The sequence below is a fragment of the Narcine bancroftii genome, chromosome 1 (genome assembly GCF_036971445.1).
Source record: "Narcine bancroftii isolate sNarBan1 chromosome 1, sNarBan1.hap1, whole genome shotgun sequence".
NCBI lineage: Eukaryota > Metazoa > Chordata > Chondrichthyes > Torpediniformes > Narcinidae > Narcine > Narcine bancroftii.
The window spans coordinates 267,903,479-267,917,466 of record NC_091469.1 but is presented as its reverse complement, the minus strand read 5'-3'; the positions used below and the strand labels follow the sequence as shown (position 1 = coordinate 267,917,466).

At 40.3% G+C, this 13,988-nt stretch overlaps 1 protein-coding gene across 8 annotated transcripts in view; it reads left to right on the top strand.

The window, feature by feature from the left end:
* plekha7b (pleckstrin homology domain containing, family A member 7b) overlaps positions 1-13,988 on the top strand; it is a 370,768-nt gene that overhangs the window by 226,405 nt on the left and 130,375 nt on the right. The gene's annotated exons all lie outside the window — the stretch shown is intronic.

The window sequence follows — 13,988 nt, the reverse complement described above, 5'->3', positions numbered from 1 at the left end:
CAGGTTATGGCCCTGCAATGTTGAATCACTGTTGCACTTAATATCAGTAATAGAGCCCCAGAGATCGAGCCACGTGCTCTGTCATATCTCATGCATTCAGTTACTATGGTAGCAGTGGATAAAAAATATAAGCACCTGGTGTACTGCGGCTGAAACTTGGTTAAGCAGGTGGGGACAACAATAATTTTTGTTTTACTTGCTGCTTAATGACAATTAATTAAGATATTGGTGGAATGGTTAATGAATCTTCAATTCAGCTTGTGGGAAGGAAATAAATCTGTAGCTTAATCTTAAGTATTGCTATTAACGTGTATTTGATCTTAATCTTGTTTTCTGCATCCTTTAAAATCAAATGTATGATGATACCTTGCAGAAAAATAACACTGTTTGATAAGGAAGATTTAAGGATCGATGTAGAGTGCAGTCCATTGCCCATTTCTCATTGCTGTGAATGTTGTCCATTTTGTTCATCTGCTGCTGTATTTGCAATGATGATTCCATAGCAGTATAAGAAAGATGTTTCTGCAATTCACGTTCGGAGAAGAAGGAGTAAGCGAAACCAAGTTCACAATGGTCTATAACAGGGGTGTCAAACTCAAATTCACAGAGGGCCAAAATTAAAAACTTGGACTAAGTCGTGGGCCAAACTAAATATTTATTGAAAAATTTCAACAACATCTGCATGTTTTCTCTTCTTTCAAAATATGTAATGTTAAACTTTTTCTTATTAAAATAAATGTTTAATAATAGTTTTGGTTAAACTCTTTCCAGAAGAAGCATTAACAAATGAGAAATAAAATATTCAATAAATAATATTTCTCTATAGCCATTAAGCTCCTTTTAAATGTATTTTTTTTCACAAGCCAGCAAGTCAAAAAAATAACAATTTGCTTCAATGAAACTCCAATCTTTCAACTATGAACAGTCCAAAGTTAACCAAAGAAAATATGAATCCAAGCTTAGCTTGCTACACTGTGATTTACTCTGATGCACCTGGGTCTAAACCAGATACTCGGCATCTCTTCTTAGATGCAAGTTCATCAAACTCTGGGGTCAGAGTTTGCCTCCCACCTGTGTTGAAAGGTCCTGTTTTCTGTCTTTCGTTTGGCCATTTTTCATAAGGGGTTTATTACATGTGAGTTGGGCGACAGGTCACAGATGCTAATGAAAGTAAAGAGAGGAGGTGGGGGCGATTAGCAGGCTGACGGGCCGGCGCCAATGCGTTGGCAAAGCTTTCTGGGATTTGTAGTATGAGCTGTGCATGCAATATACTAGAAAACTGGCCCAGCGGGCCAGCTCTAATACATATTTGATATGACCTTGGGCCTGAGTTTGACATGTGTGGTCTATAATAAGGAAAGGGAGGGTATGAGATGGTGTTTTGTATACCAAATGTAGGGAGGATATCAAATGTTCTGTGGCAGTAGCACTGGTTACACAGACTTTTTCCTGAAGGATGTTTCATTATTTGAGTGCTTTAGTTCCCTCATCCATCCAGGGTTTGGTAAAATTTCCATGACACCCCTGCCAATAATGGGAAGTTGTGAGAGGTCTTGAATTGAACTAAGTAAACAGCCCCATATAAATAAGGCCGATCTTCAAAGGACCAAAAGGAGTGGGGGCTTATCTCTTTGAAATTTTAGATATTACTATTAGGCAGTCAGTTTACAAAAGTTATTATTGCTATTACATTTTGATAACCTCAGATGATCATCCTTCTTGGGTAGAAATGAAACTGAGTTTTTCTTTTTTTTAAAAAAGCTATGTTGGCAGTTTTAGGTTCTTCTTTACCCTTTTCCTTTTCGAAACCGGTAGACAATCCAATAACAAGACAAAGGCTGAGAATTTGGGCGCGATTCAGGAAATTCTTTGGCTCTCTCAGTGTTTCTCTCACTAGCCCTATTATAAAGAAGCATCTTTTTCAGCCCTCTATTTTAGATCTAGGTTTCAAGGAGTGGGTTAGGTTGGCTACAAAATGTTTTAGGGATCTGTACATTCGAGGTAATTTTGCTTCATTTGAACAACTAACAGTTAAATTCAACCTCCTAACAGGCTTTTTTTTTTCGATACCTACAAAGTGAGCATTTTGCTCAGTCTAAACTTCCTAATTTTCCCCAGATTCCCAAAACCAATATCCTTGATTTACTTTTAGATTTAAAATGTTCTCATGGTGGATTGATAGCAATTATTTATGATAACATGATGGATTTAAGAGGATGCTCAGGGAGGGGAATTAAGAATGAATAGGAACGATATTTGAATATATCAATTCCAGACAAAGACTGGGATATCAATCTATGCACAACATTGTTTAATACAATTTAAGGTGGTATATAGAATACATATGTCTAAACTTAAACTATCTCGTTTTCATTCTGATGTTGATCCAGTGTGTGATAAATGTAAAATCTTTGAGGCCTCTGATTTGTATGTTTTGGGAATGTCCAAAACTAAAAGAATTTTGGGAACAATTTTTCTAAACTTTATTAGAGATTCATAGGATTAAATTGGAACCATGCCCTTTTATTGCTTTGCTTGGCTATTCTCCAGAGGAAAATATTTCCTTGAATATAATTTTTTAAAAAGTAGCTTTTACTTCATTGATAGCCAGACGAGAAATTTTGATGAAATGGATAACGTAGCTTCGCACCAACTGATATGCAATAGGCACAGGACATTATGTCTTCCTTGAGTTTGGAGAAAATTATTATATAACAGTAAAGAGATCAAGATTGAATTTGACAAGTTATGGGGCCCATTCATGGACTATCATCACAATTTGAATACATAGGCGGGGGTGCTCTGGGGGTTTCCTGTCCAATGGCTGGGAGCCAAGACTCAATTCTTTGCATATTATTCACTAGTGGCCTTGTTTAGTGGGAGGGCTAGGGTTAGAATGGTTTTATTTTCCATTATAAGTAGAGGAGATTAGTTCAGTTAGATAACCAAACAATGAACATGCCGTCATATTAGAATATGAGGTGAAGTTTTTATAAGGGAATTTCTACTTTATTTGAGCATTGTATACAAGAGATTCATATTCTGTTTTGCATTACATAAAAGTTATGTAACTGATATGTAGACAATATATAACATATTTCTCTCTACCAAATCAATAGAAGTATTTGAAAAATAATTAATTTAAAGAAATCAGAATACCAAGCATGTGGCAGCTAGATTTAATCATAATGTTAATGTGGTTTGTCAATTTAAGGATCTCGACAGCAATAATCTCAGAATGCTTATCTGGGAGTTGTTGGCATTGATTAGGATCAAAACTAAAGGGTGACAGAGATAATTAGAAATGTTCTGGTTGATGAGGAGTATCAGAGTACCACTTATTGTATAGTATTACCTACTTGTTCTCTTTGCTGATGCAGTCTGGAAGTAGATTGGGGGAAAAAAAATCCATTATGCACAGCACCTTTTGCATCATGAATGGTAAAATATCAGACTCAGATCTTCTGCCAGCTGAGGGAAGAGTTTTGGGATCCTGCAAGTGACAAGTTGACCTCCCATTTGAACCAAACTATTTGTCACGTCCATTATGGCACAAATTTCATGAAACTGCCAAACTTTATTCTTTAAAGAAATCTGCTTGAAGTGGAACAGAACAAGGCAATTCTCATTGTCCATCTGAGAACTATTGACGTGGGATAAAGGAGGTTGTGTGAATGAAGCAGGAGTATTTTTGGACCAAATTAAAAATCATAACGAAGATGGTCATCTCGACATTGGCATCAAGGAATGTGTGAAAACTGGCATAGGGTCTCAACAGGTCACAGATGGATACATGGCTTACAAATTGAAGAGTGGGTTTTAATTCTCGAGGTATTGGGGGAAGAGGGAGCTGTCTGTGGATGTGGGCTTCACTTGAATCATTTGAACCAATGTTGGAGCAAATCAAATAGTAGATGGGACTTGGAGCTAAATCGTTGGTGGTGCAGGATGTCACATATTGAGTGCACAGTGAGATGATTCTAGTGAGGAAATTTAGCAAAAAGACAAGAAGAATAAGTTATGGATTAATTTGTTAAAAATTTGTAATCCAGCTGTTTCAATGTGGATTGATTGAATACAATTTTACAACTTGTCAATGAACTTTCATAGTAAAGATTTAGGCCGGGACTCTGTTCTGTATTGGAGGGTTATGGGTTGAGAGGGAGGGAAGGGTGAGATTGATATGGTTAATACCTGATAGATCTCTCTCCATTCCCATCAAAGAAAGCCTCTACTTCCTCAGGAGTTTGCAGAGGAGCTAGTGGAGTTGTTCAAGTGAACCGGTACGGACTTGAAGGGTCGACATGGCCTGTTTCCGTGCTGTAAATGGTTATATGCTTATATATCTGTGGACATAACATTGTGGGCTGAAGGGCCTGTACTATGCTTTACTGTTCTATGTTCTACTATCAGCATTTCATATGGTACCTGAAAGTGCCAATAGTATGATTTGGGCCCACTTTGAGGCTGATTTTTCCCTCACGCCCCTTAATTATTCACCAATGTGAGCTGAAATCTGTTCTTATTGCGGTAATCTAACCATTTTGCTGCAAATGCATCTCCTGGGGAGCAAATGCATCTCCTGGGGAGCATATGCTGAATGGCATGGCAGCAGGATGTTGCCGATTCTGAATGAGGTGAGGTGTGGATGTGGGGGTGGTAGTGCAAGTTTCAAATAATTGTGACCTGATCCCTGAAGGTGGACTCTACAAGCAAGCAATGGAAGAATTATAAAACCAGGGCACCCTTACAACAATTTTTGAGCTAAGTTGATTCTTGTGATAAATAGCTGGGAAAATCAGAAAATGATGGTGTACAGAGCTCCTTTCGAGAATCCTTTGAACTGCGGTAATAAAAACAATGTTGAACAGCGTCCATGGAAAGAAAATTATTCTTAACCTTCCTGGTATGTCACTCCTTGCATTGTTCTTCACTCAGAGAAAACAGTTATCAATGCATGCTTGATTTTATCCAATTGATTTCTATTATTTTTGAATACATTTACTGTATCTATGGTTACAGTTTGGTGCCTGTGTACATTGTACAGTGTGTATGATAAAGAACTGGTTGTCATTATCTGTGGCTTTATGAACTACATTAACAGATTATGCAATGCCAGCAGAAGCCATTGTAACACGAGTTTTGAGGATGTTTTGAGGTACCTTATAATTTTTTAAAAATTCTCTTTTGGGCTTTTTGATTCCAGTGACACTACTTTATTTTGTTTGGTCATGTTGTGTGGATTGTGGAGGGTCATGTGACCTGTCTAGAACTGAGTTGTATCACCTGCCAATCAAAGTTGGACTCTGCCCACCCATTAGTGAACACTTGACTATTGGCACCTTTAAATCACTTAGTGATTACCTGGACCCAGACTCCCCAGCTTACTGCACTTTAAAAGCCTCCCACGCACAGCAGGCCATTCTCTTTGTTCCTTGGTCCCGACTACAACCGCTGTTCTATGCCAGGTTACTAACTGTGGACGTTGCTGGAGGAGTCCTTAGTAAGGTGTGCATAACACTGAGAGTGGACCATAGTATTGTGTGGGAATACTTAGCATTGAGCCATACTCCGTTGGTACAGGGAGTCAGGAGTGCGTGTTTAAGTCCCTGTCTTGTAAGAGTATGCCAGTTACCGATATTTCTGCACATGTAAAAGAGAGAGAGAGTAGGCGGCCAATGGAATCAGAGATCGCTGTATCTGATGTAAATGCCTATATTATGTTAATATTTTGTGTCTTCCCTGTTACGATTTCCTTGTGTGTGCAATAAAGATCATCCTTTGTTAGCTTGCTTTCTTCCCCTCCCTCTTCTTCCAGCCCCTAACTCCACCCAATTATGTTCTAACCCTGGTGGTGAGCATCTTCTCTAACATCAAATATTGTTGGTAAGTCATTTTTTTCAAAGTATTGGCAGTTCAACCTGTTTTCCAGCCGGGATCTTTGAACAGATTTTCTTCGAACCTTGACGATTCCAGCAACTGTTCTCCATGTCCCACAGTCAGCTCTGCAAATTTGGAGAGAAGCCAATTTAATTTAACCATCCATTCTTCAGACCCACCAGCTGAATGATCAAACTGAGAATCAAACTTCAGCCTTACGGATTTGAACATTTCCATTCAAGACCGTGTATTTTTGACCATCCAACTACCAAACCTTGCTGATGACATTTAAATGAAATATGAAAATTGTTTTGATGTCCAATTTTTAAAAAATAAAATTAATCTCCTTCCCAATGTTACTTTTTTTCTGCTAATATTAACAGCTTTGGGCACATCGAGAAATTGACAGCCATGAATTTCAATGAAACTGGGCATAGATGATCACTGGTTGAGGGTACATTTCAGTTAATAAATAGAATCCAAAATTACTCCACAATAATAGGATTAAGAATTGTCAGACCAAGTGAGTATAAAAAGACAATTTCATTTTATATTCTAATGATATTGTTACGGGTTGTATTATATTTTATATTAATATGTCTTTAAAAGAGATAGATTGTGGGGGTTTAGTGTAGGTCACTTCACAAACAGACATTATCATTTCACAAAAGACATCTCATTTAAAATGTAAGAGCTAGGCATATGTTGGGACTTCATGTCCACAGTGACTTACATAAACTTGTGAAGTCTCCTTAGACATTCTTCAAAGTAGGTGTTAATTGGACGGATGCTGTGGAGTAAATGGACTATTGTCTTTAAAGCAACAGATGGCCAGGTTTAGGAGGCTGATTCTGGTGCCAACAATCTGTCTGGTTGCAGGAGGGGTCATGTGGTTGTGAAACAGTGAGAGAAGACCGTTCTACAGTTGCTTTTGGAGGCTGTAACTTGGCAAGTTGGCAAGCTTTTTAAAGCCCCATTTTGAAGACGGGTTGTGTGTTCAGCCTGTTGAAAAACCCATGTAGTCCTTATAAAAAGAAATGACTGGCTAGAGTATTTCTCCTAAAATAAGGTAAACAAGAGGAACTCTGTGGTGACCTGGAAGGAGAGGTTATCATTTGCAAAACCCATGATGGGTCAAGTTTCTTCAGCAAGACACCGAAGTGAAGTGGGAGATCAATTTGTGGGTGTCCAATGAGCACAAATCTCTCTCTGAAACCAACTAGAACCTTCCTGAGCGATAACCATTTACCTTTAAGCACCAAAGCTTGGTGAAACTTCATAAATGTTAAATTCTGTGCACAGTATAAGAATTGCCTGATACCGGTGAACTTGGAGGAGTGAAAAGTGAGATTGGTCTGTGAATCAAATAATTTTACTGAACATATACACACATGCTTAGAATTAGAAGGGGGTGAATAGTAATAAATTAAAGTTTGATCCTGTGTTTATGTTTCTTCTTTGGCTTGGCTTCGCGGACGAAGATTTATGGAGGGGGTAAATGTCCACGTCAGCTGCAGGCTCGTTTGTGGCTGATAAGTCCGATGCGGGACAGGCAGACACGGTTGCAGCGGTTGCAGGGGAAAATTGGTTGGTTGGGGTTGGGTGTTGGGTTTTTCCTCCTTTGTCTTTTGTCAGTGAGGTGGGCTCTGCGGTCTTCTTCAAAGGAGGTTGCTGCCCGCCGAACTGTGAGGCGCCAAGATGCACGGTTTGAGGCGATATCAGCCCACTGGCGGTGGTCAATGTGGCAGGCACCAAGAGATTTCTTTATACAGTCCTTGTACCTCTTCTTTGGTGCACCTCTGTCACGGTGGCCAGTGGAGAGATCGCCATATAACACGATCTTGGGAAGGCGATGGTCCTCCATTCTGGAGACGTGACCCACCCAGTGCAGCTGGATCTTCAGCAGCGTGGATTCGATGCTGTCGGCCTCTGCCATCTCGAGTACTTCGATGTTAGGGATGAAAGCGCTCCAATGAATGTTGAGGATGGAGCGGAGACAACGCTGGTGGAAGCGTTCTAGGAGCCGTAGGTGATGCCGGTAGAGGACCCATGATTCGGAGCCGAACAGGATTGTGGGTATGACAACGGCTCTGTATACGCTTATCTTTGTGAGGTTTTTCAGTTGGTTGTTTTTCCAGACTCTTTTGTGTAGTCTTCCAAAGGCGCTATTTGCCTTGGTGAGTCTGTTGTCTATCTCGTTGTCGATCCTTGCATCTGATGAAATGGTGCAGCCGAGATAGCTAAACTGGTTGACTGTTTTGAGTTTTGTGTGCCCGATGGAGATGTGGGGGGGGGGGGGGGGCTGGTAGTCATGGTGGGGAGCTAGCTGATAGAGGACCTCAGTTTTCTTCAGGCTGACTTCCAGGCCAAACATTTTGGCAGTTTCCGCAAAACAGGACGTCAAGCGCTGAAGAGCTGGCTCTGAATGGGCAACTAAAGCGGCATCGTCTGCAAAGAGTAGTTCACGGATAAGTTTCTCTTGTGTCTTGGTGTGAGCTTGCAGGTGCCTCAGATTGAAGAGACTGCCATCCTTGCGGTACCGGATGTAAACAGCATCTTCATTGTTGAGGTCTTTCATGGCTTGGTTCAGCATCATGCTGAAGAAGATTGAAAAGAGGGTTGGTGCGAGAACACAGCCTTGCTTCACGCCATTGTTAATGGAGAAGGGTTCAGAGAGCTCATTGCTGTATCTGACCCGACCTTGTTGGTTTTCATGCAGTTGGATAACCATGTTGAGGAACTTTGGGGGGCATCCGAGGCGCTCTAGTATTTGCCAAAGCCCTTTCCTGCTCACGGTGTCGAAGGCTTTGGTGAGGTCAACAAAGGTGATGTAGAGTCCTTTGTTTTGTTCTCTGCACTTTTCTTGGAGCTGTCTGAGGGCAAAGACCATGTCAGTAGTTCCTCTGTTTGCGCGAAAGCCGCACTGTGATTCTGGGAGAATATTCTCGGCGACACTAGGTATTATTCTATTTAGGAGAATCCTAGCAAAGATTTTGCCTGCAATGGAGAGCAGCGTGATTCCCCTGTAGTTTGAGCAGTCTGATTTCTCGCCTTTGTTTTTGTAAAGCAACTTTTGTTCAAGTAGCCATTTGTCTTGGTGAATTTCTATTGCTGCTGGGTTTTGGGGTCCTCTGGCCGTAACAATATAGAATAAGACTAGTTGACACATTCAGTCTCTGCTGACTCTCAGATCATTCCCCTCGTTTATATTTCCATTTGGTCTCAACTCCATCCTTATCTTCTTTCCGCCATCTTCTATAAATGGCAATTTACAGTGCCCAATTAACTTAACAGCCTAGATGACTTTGGGATGTGGGAGGAAATCAGCATATCAAGAGAAGCCCATGCAGTCACAGGGAGAATGCGCAAACTTCACATAGACACCACTTGCTCTGTCATTCAGCCACGCAGCTACCTTGTAACTCTCATGTTCAAATTCCTGATAATTTATAGTTTTATTTCATAACAAGATAATGATAATTTAGTGATAACTTGCAGCAGAGTGAAGTCTAAATGACATACATTGGTATTACGATGAATTTACTCGACTCAGCTTGTCAGGTTCCCATGAGCAAGATCTTGGTCCGAGCTGAAATCCAGATACGGTACATGGAGGAAAGCCAAGGAAATGGACATGGCTCCTAAGTCTTAATAGGGTGTAGTTATTTCTTCTTCTGAGGCTAGCAATAAGTAGGAGTGTTGACATGCAATAAGTAGGAGTGTGATGAAGAATTGTCCTTCTGTGCATCCTTTGGGAGGCTTTTGCAAAGAGGATGGTGGAGAGAGATAAGTGGATGTGAAATTGAATGATCTGAAAGGGGAATGAATGATGTCTTTTGTATGAACTTCTGCTCTCTGGAATTCTGTCAATTTGTCCTTCAGTGAGTAGACTTACTTTCCTCTGTATTGGATTGGGATTAAGATTAGCCTTGCTGAGATTTGTAAGAAAGAGAAGTATTTATTTCATATCACCATATAACTGTTTACAGCACGGAAACAGGCCATGTCGGCCCCTCAAGTCCGTACCGGTTCATTTGAACAACTCCACTAGCTCCTCCGCAAACTCCTGAGGAAGTAGATGGTAAACTTTTTAATTTGTAAGTAGGGAAGGTTCACATTAAAATAACAATAGAAAGTACAGTATGTACATACCTAAGCCAGTAACAGAGGAATTTATTATGACTATCAAGACATATATATTATAGGTTATACATGTACGGTTTTTAATTTAAAAAAAAATATTTAAACATAGAGCACGGTTACAGGCCCGTGAGTCCGAGTCACCCACATATACACCCAATTGCTGTGCATGATCTCACAATCTTGGATACTTTCAAACTGGAAATGTGCAGTCTATGGGTATTGTTGCATGATAAAGATTTAGTCATTTCAGACTGTGATGTGGAGAGATTTCTTCCTTTGAAAAGCAGGAAATATTCTGAATTTACCATTCTGGAAGATTTTCAGTCCTTGGATATATTCAAGGATGTGTGATAGATTTTAAATGTTAGAGAGTGAGGGTCTTGGGGATTTGGAGAAGAAACAGGATCAGCCAACGGATTGAATGGTGAAGTAAGTTCAAGTTCACCATCAACAAGGGCGCCCCAGTAGTGCCTCTGGGAACAGTGCACAAAAAAAAACAAGAGCGCCTCAATCAAGGTATGCACTTAGTCTCCTGCTCTATTTCCTATACCCCCGTGGTTGCATTGTCAAGTTTGGCTCCAATATGATCGATAAATTTGATGGTAACACCAATGTTGATATTTGGAATTTGTAAATTGAACTTGAAACCAATGTTTTGGATTGACTTCACTTTGCCTTTGTTCTGTATTCTGTGTCATCTCTCTTTTGTTAAAATTGAGTACACATCTTTCTATATGACCCTTGGTGTGTAACCACTTTATTTCAGGACATCTGTATCCTTCACTCGTGTCAGATTCATCTAAATTCTACGGAGTTCTTAAAACACCAGCTGGCCAGCGTTTTGCACTCGTTCAATAGCAATATATTCCTTTCGTTTTGATTCCGTATGTAGCTTTCAAATAGCTTTTGTTGATGCAAAGCCAAATATTGATTTAAACGAGCTTCCTTAATCATTTTGATGAAGGAACAGGAATAGGTGAAGTTAGGTATCTGTTGCAGCACATTTACGCATGATCATTTGGAGAGGCACTGATCCTTGCAGATTAAAGGAGATCAGGAAGCAGCAGATTGCCTCAGTGGCGCAAATGTACTGTCATTAGAGGATTAAAATGCCCTAGAGAAACAAAATGCAACCGTAAAGGTGGAGATTCTCTGCCCTGATGTCACAGAGCTTACCTTCATAAATGACCCGTGAGCAACTCCAAGGCGCCAACTCCAATCCCTTTTCGGGTTTGTGGCACTCCACCTCGCTTCGTGAAATGAATTGCCGCTGCAAGCATCTGGCTGGAGGCAGGCTGATGACATCGAGATGACGCTGTCAGCCACCGACCAAGGAGCCACTACCAGGGCTCTCACGGTGATTGGTGCTGGGATTAGGGCTCCCTGCTGCCCCCTGGAAATGTCCTCTTCCCATTCTCTCTCTGCCCCTCACTCCTTAATAAAAAATAAAAGTGGAAAATGTAGGTAGGAAGGAGAGATATTAAGTAAAAATATGGAAAAGGTTTTATGGTCCAGAATTTTTTTCAGTCACTTGTTTTTTTGAGTATTCTCTTGTTCCTTAAATCAGTCCAACCTTTTTGCCATGTTTACATGGAACTCCTGAGTACATAATATTCTGATGATATCAACAACCACACAAGTGTTTAGTGTGGGGAGACAAAGTTCAGATTTATTGTCAAAGTACATACATGTCATCACATGCAATCTAAATTCTATTCTATTTCCTGTGGGCAGATTTCTACTTTCTGGTAGTGGGGGGAAATACTGCTCAAAAAAAAAGATACATCTACAAAAGAGAGAAATGTAAACAAATAAAGAGATGTCCACAAGTACTCCAATACAGAAAATAAATATTCAATAATAAATAATGTGCAAATGGTTGTCCTTAATGAGTCTCTCTGTTGTTTTGGAGTCTGATGGTGGAGGGGTAGTAACTGTTTCGGATCCTGATGATGTGATTCTTGTAGCACCTTTTTCTTTCCTGGTGGCAGCAGCGAGAGCAGTGCATATCCTGGGTGGTGAGGATCTTTGATGACGGCATCATTCTCAGTCGAATTTCTTGATGGTGGGTAGAGTTTTGCCTGTGATGTTCTGGGCTGTGTCTAGTACATCTTGCAAGGCTTTCCCCTCCTATACCAGGGGGTGATGCAGCCGGTCAGCACTCTTTGCACCATTCAACTGCAGAAATTTCCCAAGGTTTCCGATGTCATACCAAATTTCTGCAAATTCTTGAGGTAGTAGAGGTGCTGATGTGCTTTCTTCACAATGCCATGTGTTTGTTGAATCCAGGAAAGGTCCTCCGAGATGGTGACTCCCAGGAATTTAAATTTGCTCATACTCTCCACCTTTGAACCCCCAATGATTACTGGATATACACCTCTGGTTTTATCTTCCTAAAGGCCACAATCAGCTGCTTGGTTTTGGTGACATTGAGCGTGGGGTTGTTGTTCATACACCATTCAGCCAAGTTTTCAATCTCCTTCCTGTATGCTGACACAGCACCCCCTTTTATACAACTCACTACTGTGTTATCGTCAGCAAATTTGTAGATGGGATTATTGTGGTACAGAGCCTTACAGTCCTCGGTGTAAAGTGAGTAGAGCAGGGGTCTATGAACACAGCCCTGTGGTGCTCCAGTCTTTCTGGAGGTTGTGGAAATGTTCTTGCCAATCCTCATTGATTGTGGTCTTGAGGTGAGGAAATCCAGGATCCAATTTTACAGTGGGCTATTGAGGCCCATGTCTTGGAGTTTGCTGATCAGTTTTTAAGGGACATTCTCCCTCAGATAAGGGGCTCAAACTTGCTCACAATACTCCAAGTATGATCTGGCACGATGTCTGAAGCCTCAGCCTTGCATCCTTTCTTTTGTATTCTAGTCCTCTTAAAATGAATGGTAATTTTGAATTTGCATTCCTTACTACCGACTCAGCCTGCAAGTTAACCTTAAGGGAATCCTTTCTGTTTTCAGAATTCTCTCCCCATTTAGAAAATGGTCTACTATATTCCTTTCATCAAAGTGCATGGCCTTACACTTTCCTGCATTCCTTGTCCATTCTCCCAACCTGTCGAAGTTCTACTGCAAATTCTCTGCTTCCTCAACACAACATACCCCTCCACCTATCTTAACATCTGCAAACTTGGCCACGAACCCATCAATTCCAAATTGTTAATGTCTAACGTGAAAACTTGTGTACCCAGCACTGACCCCTGTGGAACGTCACTGGCAAGCCAGCCAGAAGTGACTGCCTTTATTCCACACATTTTAACCTTCTGCCAGTCAGTCAATCTTTTATCCAAGCCAGTACCTTTCCTGTAACTCCATGGACTCCTATCTTGTTTACCAACCTCATATGCAGCACCTTGTCAAAGGCCTTCTGAAAATCCAAGAGCATCCACTGACTCCTTTTTCTATCTTGCTTGCCCTCAAAGAATTCAAACAGATCAATCAGGCAATATTTTCCAAATTGTATTAATGGCAATTCCATAGAAAAGCAATATGTACTTTATTGAATTTTTGACAATTAGAATATGCTTATGTAACTGCTTTATGTTTCAAGTTCAAATTTATTATCTTACTGTACCTGTACAACCAGATGAAACAGCATTTCTCTGAACCACAGTATACACACCCACTCTCTCTAAAATAACTATATAAATACTATACATAGTAAATAATCCCAAAATATATCTGAGTTGTATGTATCTGAGAAACTATTTGAATGAAACCTGTTTCTGTATCCAATTGATTGTGCAGAGCCTTTGTCTGGGAAGTTGATGACATTGGTAAAATGCATCTACAATCACCAGGGCATCCATTTATTCTTTAACTGTGCTGTAAAATAATTCAGGGTGACACTCAAAATCCAGTGAATAGGCATAATGAGGAATAACTGGAATGATTTTCAATGTTCAGAGCAGTAAATGGCATTTAGTTTTTTTTTAAACAGTCAGTTCCTCATCATTAC